An 11595-nucleotide genomic window follows, 5' to 3' on the forward strand; every position below is an offset into this window, starting at 1 on the left:
GAATTTATTTATTTATTTAAGGGGGAAAGAAAAAACAAAAAGCATGGGGATGCATAGATCACTTCAGAAATGAAGTTGAATTTTATGATAAGTGTGTTATGAACTGTTGTTTTCTTCAGACATATCATCATGGGCAGCTTCCATTCCATTTATTCTCTTGTTTTTCTCTATAATTTAATTTAGTTTAACTATTTGTATATAAAATTGTTGGTCAAAAGGGTTTCCTTCTATACTTTTTCATAAACTCTGGAATAAAACATTATTATAATCAATATTATATATAAATATAATGTTTTGCTTTAGTTAAAGATTCCAGTCAGTTTGAAAATATGTATAATGGTACTTTTTGAAGTATATTAAATTATATCTAAAGAATTCTTCCAGCTAGGGCAACTGGGTCTAATCTAATATTTGATTAGTCAATCCCAAAAGGGTTTTAAAAAAAGTTGTGAGTTCAAGAAAGGACTGTTTTGAAAGCTGTGCTTTGAATGGAATTACTTGGTGTGTGATATGATGATACCCTCTTGGAAAATTGGAACCCTAGTTGTTTATTTGTTCTCAACTCTCAATCTTTTATAGTTGTTTTTGTGTGTGCAATTTTGAGGTAGGTTAATCAAAGTTTTTAACACTGATTGGAACTTGGAAATTAAGAAAATGATAAGTTTGTTCAAAAAAAAACTTTCAACTAACCATGTGATAATAGTTTAAGACCATGTCTATAATCAAAATTGGTGCAACCGTATAAGTTTACATTCATATATCAATTGTAATTATAGGCCTCAATCATGGAGGGAATGAGATTCCTTTTATTATCTTTACTACACATTTATGCACTCGTAATAAAAAATTCGTTAATATTGTTTACTTCTATAGGAAAAATAATAACAAGGATAAATGGTGAAAAGTTAGTAAAAAAAAGGGGTATGGGTCCCACATAATAATCAAATGTAATTGGATTGATGACAATTTTCTGCACAATAAGATTACATTTATTGATTACGAATTTTATTGTAGGGCTCACATTTCATACAATTACAAAATACTAATAAACAACAACGTAATCAAACGGTGCCCAATTTTTAGATTACCATTGATGAGTTACGTTTACAAGAAAGTAAACATGGTCTACATTTTAAGGGCCATTTAGTTTAAGATTTTATAGATGTCTAGGAATAAAGAATATCTAGGAGTAAGATATCTAGGAATAGGATGTCTGATTATTAAAGATGACTATGTTTAGTTGTGCATGAGAAATACTATCAAAATTTTATGGAATAAAACTATGGTTGTGTTTAATTTATAAAATTAAGCATAAAAATCTTATATAATTTTAATAGATTCATTAGTTAGACAATAATATCATTCAATATATTGATAAAAAAAATAATTAATTAAGAATCAGTAATAATATTAATTATAAATATTTACAAATTGAGTAATTTATAACTAAAATTAACCAATTAATATATTTAAGGAACGTCATATTAATTATAATCAATATTTAATCATTTTTATAATTAATTAAGTTCAACATTAGTAATTTCGAATCTAATTAAATAATATAAAAAATATATTTTAATAAATAACATAAATTTTTTTTTAAAAAAAAGATAAAAATACGATATATTAATAAAAAAATACTATTTTCCTTTTTATAAATATAATATGTTAATAATGAATGAAGTAATATAAATTAATTGCAATAAATAATTAACTGATTATATGTTAATAAAGAATGATCAAATTAAAATTAATCTCAATAAATAATTGATTGATTATTAAAAAGATAAAATAACAAGTTATTGTTATTATTGAAAAATGATTTTTGTACTAACTAAATTTAACTAATCTTGGTTTACTATTTAAATATATTTAAGATATTGTTAGCTAATTAATTAGTAATTTATGTAAAAAAATATTTGCATTCACTTAATAAATTATTATTATAAAAGTAAGTTGATTAAATATTTTAATAGACTTTTATTGATTTATTAAAATAAATATTTATATTAATTTTGTTAAATTAATATTAATTAATTATATTACAAATGAAATTATATATAAAATGAAAAACAGATGAAAAGGAGAAAACAGAAACCCACGGTTTTGGAAGGGAATAGAAAACCCTTGTCTATGGCAAATGAAGATACCTGAAAATAGTTTATTCAAAAAGTTGAAAACGGTGAAATAAGCATGAGATTTGGATGCATGTGTCAATTTTCATGTAGAAAACCCTCTAACCAAACAATCCCTTGAAGGTCTATAATTCGATTCTACCTTTATAATTATTGAACTAGTTAAAACAAAACCTTTCAAGTTTCGAGTATCAGTTAGTTATAACTATAAGAGTTCGTTTGGTTGGAGGGTTTTATGCATGGAAGTGACACAAACATCCAAATCTCATGTTTGTTTCATAGTATTTTCAATCTTTTGCCTAGGAATAAGCTATTCTCAAACATTCTCATTTGCCACAGACAAGTGTTTTCTATTCCCATCCCAAAGTGTGGATTTTTCTCTTTTCCCTTTTCCCTTTTCATTTGTTTTTCATTTTATATATAAACCCTTTCTAAGATGAGGATGGTAGTTCGGGAGTTCGACCTACAATATAACTGTTATGAGCAATATGTTTCAACCAATTAAACTATAAGTACTTTCGAAGAGTTGACTGAATCTCTTCTCTCTACTCTGAAATTGGACGGATCAGTTCGCCTTCAGGAGAGGAGCGAAGTAGCTCGATCGAGTTTTCGAGGGAGAGGAAGAAGAGCTAATCTGCTTAGCAGCGGAAGGTGGTTAGTATAAAAATTCGTTTTTCAATAATAATAATTCATTACTTTATTGTTTTAATAATCAAGTAATTATTTATTGAAATTAATTTTAATTTGATCAATCACTATAAACATATAATCAATATTGATTATTTGATGGAAGAACACATGCGCAACGAAAGAAAACGAATCTAAAGTACTCTAATTAGGTTAATTATAAAGGATAGGCATGCAATTGCAACAAATAAAAGGGAAAAAATCATACAGCCTTTTACAGACTTTGAATCTTCTCCAAATTAGCTCCAATCTCCTCACGAATGGTTCGTAGACCACCAGTCTTTTCAACTATTTTTCAGCCTTAAAACGGGATGGTGAGATCCGGTCAGTGACTAATTTGGAGAGGAAAAAGGTTAAGTCTTAGAGAGAAAATTGTTAAGAGATTATCACATAATCTCATCCAATTCCACTATGGCCAAGAGTTTTAGAATTTCAATAAACACTCCCTTTTAAAGAACATTACATGTAAAGCATGCAATGTTGAGTTTGATTAGAATTTGACACTAAAAAATACACTAACTCAAAATAGGATTTAGTGGGGCAAGTATCTTCAAATGAAGACAACACTTAGTAATTCAATCGTTGGAATTTTCCACTCACAAATGTTAGATCTTTTCACTAACTTGGTCAAAGTTTAACTCTTAAAGTCCAAAGTCAACAAATTTGACTTTTTGAATTTCAACAATCAAAAGTCAACAATTTGACTTCCATTGCATTTTTTACTTAGTCAACAATTTGACTTTTAATATAATTTTGACCAATTCCATTTAATTTAAAAATTAATTATAATAATCAATTTTAAAATTAAATTAATATAATAATTAATTAAACAATTTAATTAATTTAATTTAATATTAAATCCAACACTAATAATGCTTCATCGGGTCTAGTTTAATATAGTTTAATCAAGTAATTATTTATTGAAAGTAATACAAATTAATTGCAATAAATAATTAACTGATTATAAATAATCAATAAGGATTATATGTTCATAACGAATGATCAAATTAAAATTAATCTCAATAATTAATTAATTGATTATTAAAAAATAAAATAACAAATTATTGTTATTATTAAAAAATGAATTTTTGTACTAACTAAATTTAACTAATCTTGGTTTACTGATTAAATATATTTAAGATATTGTTAGTTAATTAATTAGTAATCTATATAAAAAAAAAATTTGCATTCACTTAATAAATTCTTATTATAAAAGTAAGTTAATTAAATATTTTAATAGACTTTTATTGATTTATTAAAATAAATATTTATATTAATTTTGTTAAATTAATATTAATTAATTATATTGCAAATGAAATTATATATAAAATGAAAAACAGATGAAAACGGGAAAAGAGAAACCCATGGTTTTGGAAGGGAATAGAAAACCTTTGTCTGTTGGAAATGAAGATGTTTGATAATAGTTTATTCAAAGGGTTGAAAACTGTGAGACAGACATGAGATTTGGATGCATATGTCAATTTCCATATAGAAAACCCTCTAACCAAATGATCCCTTGAAGGTCTATAATTCGATTCTACCTTTATAATTATTGAACTAGTTAAAACAAAACCTTTCAAGTTTCGAGTAACAGTTAGTTATAACTATACGGGATCGTTTGGTTGGAAGATTTTATGCATGGGAATTGACACAAACAAGTTTGACTGCACGCACACCGTATGCCCTGGCCTTCACTAACCTTTGATGAAGCCAACACATCCTCACTAACCATTCCCTTGGTAGGTTCTGCTAACCTCTTCATGGCCCTCAAGGCAAGCCTTACACTTAGTTGTTTTTCTCTTTGAAACTTTGAACGCATGACATGGAAAAACCATCCTCAAGCTCTTTTATTTTTTCTAAGTACCACTTTCATTTATTTCACCTGAGAGCCTCCTTTTCCATACTTAGGAAATTTTCTGCCCTATTCCAACTTTGTCACACGCCTAACTTTCTATTGCTTTAAACTCTCAAGTTTCCTAAGCATCGACTACCCTTTACAACTCGAGAGCACACCTTCCTAACACTTAGGAAATTTCCATCTTTTAAACATTATACACAATCATAGTACACTTTATATAACATTCAACACATAAACACCATTACTCATAATCATAGAAACTTAAACACAATTAATTGGTAAAATAGGTTTAGGGGTTTACACTTCTTCCCCTCCAAATTTCATAATTTGTGCAGTTTGTGCCAGGTCAAAAGGAAATCCTATTATGAATGTGACAAGTAGTACTAAGGGCTTCAGCCCAAAAATGATGAGGAAGATTATGTGCATAAAGCATAGCACGGGTTATCTACTATAGAATGTGATTCTTCCTCTCAACTACCCACTTTGTTGAGGGGTGATGGATGCAGAGAATTCATGATGAATTTCTTCTGCCGCACAGAAATCAACAATTTAGCATTTTCAAACTCATGGCTATATCACTCCGAATGCGAACTATATAGAGATCTTTCTCTCTCTAAATTTGAAGACACAAAGCCTTGAACACAACAAAGGTATTTGATTTTTTTCTTAATAAATTGAACTCAGGTGTAACGAGAAAAGTCATCCACACAAACTAAAACATATCGTTTTCCTCCAAGACTTTCCACCTGTATGGGACCCATTAGATTCAGATGGAGAAGTTCAAGCACACAATCTGTAACAGCCACAGGAACTCACTTATGAGACACTATAACTTGCTTCCTTGCTTGACAATCTCTACAAGTCATCTTTTCATTTCCTTTCAGACTAAGAAGTCCAATCACAACATCCTTGGAAGCAGTTTTTTGTATAAACCCAATGCTCACATGTCCAAGGCATTGGTGCCATAGGGAAATTTCATCACATTTTGACATAAAACAAGAGAAGTTAGTATTTGTGGGAGATCAGAGATAATAATTGTCAGATGAACGTTTACCTGTCATGATAAGAGCCTTAGCATTGTTGGTGACAGGACATTTATCTCTAGTAAAGCTTACATTCAGATTTTGTTCATAAAGCTAGCTAATACTGAGAAGGTTAACAACCTTCAACCAGCATCACATCATCAAAAGCTAAGAGCCTAGAGTATTTTAATTTCCCTTTTCCAATGATTCTTCCTTTAGCCTCATCTCCAAAAGTGACTAGCCCTGAGCCGATGCCTTAAATATCAGAGATATACCCTTTTTCTCCCGTCACGTGTCTGGAGTAGCCAGTGTCAAAGAACTAATCCCCTTTGGTAGAGGATCTAAAGGAAGTTAACACCACATTGCAGTGGTTTGAGTTGCTTTTCACTCTCTAGACTTGTTTGGATCTTTGAAAACCACCGTTCATGGCCAAGCCATGAGCATGAATTTTTGACTCGAAGTTCTGTTTTAGATACCCAACCAGTCTGTAGCAATGAGGTCTATTATGAACTTTCTAACCGCAATAATGACAAATGCATGCTCTTCTAACTTGCTGGTCATTTCTGTGATATGTCTTGTGAATTGTGTTGGTTAGTTGGATATTCTTCCATGGTTATTGCTCTTTCACAAAAATAATTTTATGCTTTCCTTTATCATCTCCCCCTCGACCATAAGACTTCTTAGAGCTGGAACAACCAATACCATAAACATCTCTTGAGCTTTGACTAACAGAGAGAATTTATTCTACACTATCAGTCCCAGAATTTAGCATTCTAACTAATTTACATATAGCCTCTTTATCAGACTTAACTTCATTCAATTCCCTATTTAGATTAAAAAAAAAAAAAAAAAACTGACATGAGTCTAGCATTGTCAGCAATCAATGATTCAATTCTAATCGTTTGAACTTCCAATGCTTTATTGTCTCAATGCCCTTGTTTATAAAGATCACGATAGGCTGATGCAACAGACGAATCAAGGACTTTCTTTTCATCACCAAAATTTGGAAAATCATATTTCTGTAGTTTTTCTTTTGAGTTGTTAGAGGAAATGCAATCGCAAAAGCTCTGACATCTTCATTTTCACACCCCGTCCCAGATTATCCTCTTAACCTGGAAGGAGATGTGACTGCAGCAGTTGCCAACCTTTTTGCTGGCACTTACTGCCTAACTAACTTGTTTAACCTGTCTTAAACCCTGATATATAGACATTTCATCAACATACTGAACAAATTACTCGAAACTTAACACATTTACATTATAGGGTTTCATAACATTGTTCATACATACACTTATATACATTACAACTTAGTAAGCCCAACATACAACACTAGTCCCTATATGATAGACACATGTGTACTAACAATTATAGAGTCATCAATTTCTTCAACCTGTGTCTTTGAGTGGCAGAGCAGCAACACAAACGTCCTCTAGGAAGTGACCTCTACCTGGGAGGGAAAAACATTTGAAAACATGAGCTAGAAACCCAGTGAGTGTCTAACATATAAAACATAAGCATTATACATAAAACTGATAGTAAAACTGAAAGCTTTAGCTAAAAACATAAACAACATTCACATAAACATTAACGTAACACATCACATCTGTACATAGCTGGACTATTCCTTACTTTGAGAGTGGTCCTCTTACTCAACTCTCAATATTTGGCCTCTTTCCTAAGAGTGAACCCTCTTGTCCAACTCTCTACCTTACTTAACTGCTTAGCTGGGAGAAGGAACCCTTTTTTCCAACTCTCCATGCTACTCTAGGTTGAGATGTATCACCTTTGTCCACTACCTTCCACCTAGCTTTCCTCATACTAACACAGGTTAAGGTATGTCACCTTACTCCATTACCTTACCCCGTATTAACCTAGGTTAAGGTGTGTCACCTTTGTCCATCACCTTACATAGTCTTTCTCATGCTATATTAGGTTAAGGTATGTCTCCTTTGTCCATCACATTACCTCGTATTTCCCTAGGATAAGGTGTGTCACTTTTATCCATCACCTTTCTCTTAGTCTTAGCTGTCTTACGTGCACGTAGACTGAATCCTGTCATTAGAACTCATGTCTAGGACTTATCTCTAGTACCTTCATATCTTGTAATGACCCGACCCTCTAGGACTTAGGTAAGGCCATTAATAAAATAAATGCATGCACAGAATTTAAAACGACGCTCAGTTATTTGAAATAAATGCTAATTAAATAAGAGAAATTCAAAAGACGTTTATTAAATGTAATTGTTAAAATAGTTAATAGGGTACCCATGATTCGTAAAGACTATTAAAAGTATAAAAAAAACACAATCCTTCATAATAAGTTTCAAACAGTAAAACTAAACATTAAGGGAAAAATAAGGACTCTAAATTTCATGATGCGGAAGCATAAAAACTAGTCCCAGTGGCACGATCACGAATTCCGCTGCGCCATCATCGGTGCATCTCTACACTTACCTAAAACATCAACATAAGAAAGAATGAGTATGAAATACTCAGTAAGTAACCCCACCACTGGGGTCAGGCTAGGTATCTATGTCCTCTAGATACCCGCATATGACACATAAACACATGAAACAGACAAGAGACTGAGTCCTATCCTATTGTAGTTAAGTATGCCCACAAAACTGGTGAATCCCGGAGAAAACACAAAACTGGTGAATCCCAAAGGAAGCACAAACTGGTAAATTCCGAAGGAAATACAAACTGGTGAATCCCGAAGGAAACACAAAACTGGTGAGCATCTAACTAATCAATGAGGATATTCGCACAGTCTCAACGTTCAAAGAATCAACACCGTACAATTCTAAAACATACATGAAATCCTTGGTACCATGGCTCTATCACATACACATAATCCTCAACAACATATTATACAACATTCATGTAAACCTTACATCATAATTCTATAACATACAAGTATGCCTCAACACCAGCAGATCAGATGTCGAAATATGAAAACACATACCATCACATACTAACGATCAAATGCTTAGGTGTGTATTTAAACAATTTAGTACTCGTGCCAGAACATACTTTGATTCAGGTCATACTATCAATCAACATGGTAACAATTTACCATAACATACACTCACCATGCTAGCATACAACTAAAGCCTAGCCCGTGGGCAGTTCCAGTGGTAAGATTACTTACCTCGAAGTCAAATTTAGATATTAATCCAAGCTAATGATCTCCAACCAAATAAGTCCTAAATTGAGTCCCCTAATACATACATAATACTAAATTTCCGTTATGGAACCAGGACCCAAACATACAAATTGAATCTAATGATCACCAATTAACTTACCCAAACGAAACTTGATCAACAAACACTCGCAAGATTTCGACTCCAAAATTTCCTCTTAGCAGATTTTAAAACTCAATGGATGACGACTTGGAACCTTCAAGAATACTTAAAATTAAACCATTCTTTAGTCCAATAATCAATGGGTGCCCAACAACCAACAACAAGGATCATAATGCTTACCAAACTACTTGTTGAACAAACTCGAATCCGCTGGGCAACACGTTGCGCACTCTGAAGTACTCCAGTCTTGGATTTAAATCCCAAATATAATAGGTATCAATCAAAAAGGAAAATCCAAAATTTAATGGGCAACCCAAAACTTCAAAACTCAACTGATCTCACCCAAAACTTACCAACATTCGCCGAAATCCGACGAATGACAGTGAAGGAAGGCAGTGACCAATGGAGATCGGCGACTGAGTTCGAACAGTGGGTTGGACGAGCGGCGAACGAAGCTGGGTTTCTGGTCGCGTGAGTCTGCAGCCAGAGAGAATCTGAAACAGCGGCTGAAGCGGCAAACGAGGTTGGGTTTCGGACAGAGGGGCGACGGACGCGAAACTGACCGGCTAGGCGAGATCGACGTGCGAAGAGGTGCGCGACGAAGAAGATCTAGAGGGTCGCTGCTTGCTAACAAGATTGAGCTGACCTGCACGAACGACGGCCCACGAACGAACGATCGACGAACTGGTGGCGGCTCGATCGGACACACGGTGCCGATTGGAGAGGAGATGGTCGGCGGCTTCTAGGGCACATGAAGAATTTCTTCACATTGGGGGGGAAGAAGAATAAGAGGGAAAATAGTTTTTTTTTTTAAAAAAAAAAAATCTTTTTAAAGGAAAAAGGTTATTTTAATAAAATAAATATAATATAATAAAATTTTCTTATATTTTATTCCATTATATTCTATTTTACTTTCGCTCATTACACAAATATATCTAAATATATATATATATTCTTAAAATTCTTCCCCTTTTCTCTTCAAATTCCAAAATCAAAATCAAATTAATTTCCCCAATATAAATTTAAATTCTCGACCTTAACTTAAAATTAAATTAATGTGACATAAATCAAAATCTCTCCTTTAAACAAAACTGAACTTCGAAATTAACAAAATTGTCCTCGAATTTTACGAAAATACAGAATTTGAATCATGAAAAACTTGGGATATTACATATCTAGTCCTTCGGTACTGAGCTATCATATATTCTGAGGCACATTCTTCTCTTTATATGAATTGGTTGCCCTAAGGCATTCAGTACTAACGCATACTCATGATTATTAAAATACATAACATGACATTAAAGAGAGATGCATTACTTCGGAAACTATTTGAAAATAGTTATCATAAATAGCTTTCAGTAAATGTACATTGCTAAATCATTCATAAAGCTTTTGAAAATAATTTAAATCATTTAAAGTCACTCATTGTCTTTAGCAATCCTCTTAAAGTACTCATTTTGATGTCAAACTTGTGGACATCACAACGCATTCTATTCATTCGCATTGGCCTCCCTTTTGGGACTAGTAATCCATAACTAGCTTACTTTGTCTTAGTGTGCACCCTTACCTTCTAATGTCAAGCTCACTGTGCGTTGAACACACAGAAAAATTATTAGGCCTTAACTTGACTAGGCAACAACTTCTTCACCATCGCCTATCACCATGCGTCCATGTCTTGCCTTAGGCATTCAAGCCTTCTATGTGTTCAAGCTTTCAACCGACGCCTATAGCTCATCGCATAGTTAGCCTTTATGCCAGTCATTCTGCCTATGCGCCACTTTTGGCACATTAACGCATGACCCATGCGTTCATCCGGTCGCGCACCACATGTTCTAGTGCAACCTTGCACCTAACACCTTGCGCGCCTACCTGTACAACCCGCTCACTCTACCGCACATATAAACATCCTCAAATCATTCTCTTGTGCTTACGACCTCAGCATGTGTTGCATGGTCCAACGTATATCAGTGCGTTCTTGTGCCAACTCATCCCTTGCAAGCAGCCCAACCCTTACACGTGTGTTCAACATCATCGTCTGGCTCTTTAAGTTGCTTGCTTATTCAACCCAAGAAACTGCCTGCTTGTTTGAGATTCCGAATTCAACATACAATTTTCATAACTAATTTTTCAGGTCTTTTCTCAATAAATTTCCTTCTACAAACTTGCTTTAAAATGTCTTAACAAGCTTACCTTAAAAATTTAGCTCAGAACTCCTCCTGGTTTGGCTGGAATCCTCAAATCATCAAGACTGGCTTGAGCTTACCCGAGAGCTCGACCTTCATCCGAATTCTTCACTCTCTAACTCGATTCCTTTAGAATTTCCTTCTAGCAATTCAACCCCAACAACTAGACACACTCAGGGTTTGAATGGCACTGAAATCACTCCATTTTCATCAGTGAATTGCTTAAACCCTCTCTTTGAAGTCAAGTTTCTCTTTTATACTAGAAGCTGCATGTTAACCCCTCAATGTTAAGCTGCCACCTCATCTTTAAAGAGGCAACAACAAACTTAGCTAGTCATTCATTAAGTTGATCCTTTCCTCTTGATCATAAATACAAGGCTCAACTCTCAAGCCAACGCTTCCAACC

The 11595-nt window shown here is 33.2% G+C and overlaps 1 long non-coding RNA gene across 4 annotated transcripts; it reads right to left on the reverse strand.

Annotated features, from left to right (window-relative positions):
- Positions 1-6934: 6934 nt before the first annotated feature.
- Positions 6935-9809, reverse strand: LOC120080544 (uncharacterized). 4 transcript variants are annotated; one of them, XR_005482547.2, is made up of 5 exons: positions 9360-9805; positions 9187-9252; positions 9007-9111; positions 8853-8921; positions 6935-8155 (listed from the first exon to the last, which is right to left on the reverse strand). It is a non-coding gene; the product is annotated as an uncharacterized LOC120080544 (long non-coding RNA). The 4 variants fall into 4 exon arrangements; XR_005482544.2 differs by lacking the exon at positions 8853-8921 and having other exon boundaries at positions 6935-7149; positions 9360-9809; XR_005482545.2 differs by lacking the exon at positions 8853-8921 and having other exon boundaries at positions 6935-7149; positions 9007-9100.
- Between the last annotated feature and the right edge of the window lie 1786 nt (positions 9810-11595).

This window comes from Benincasa hispida, chromosome 6 (genome assembly GCF_027475165.1).
Source record: "Benincasa hispida cultivar pf3 chromosome 6, pf3_genome.v1.1, whole genome shotgun sequence".
Lineage (NCBI taxonomy): Eukaryota > Viridiplantae > Streptophyta > Magnoliopsida > Cucurbitales > Cucurbitaceae > Benincasa > Benincasa hispida.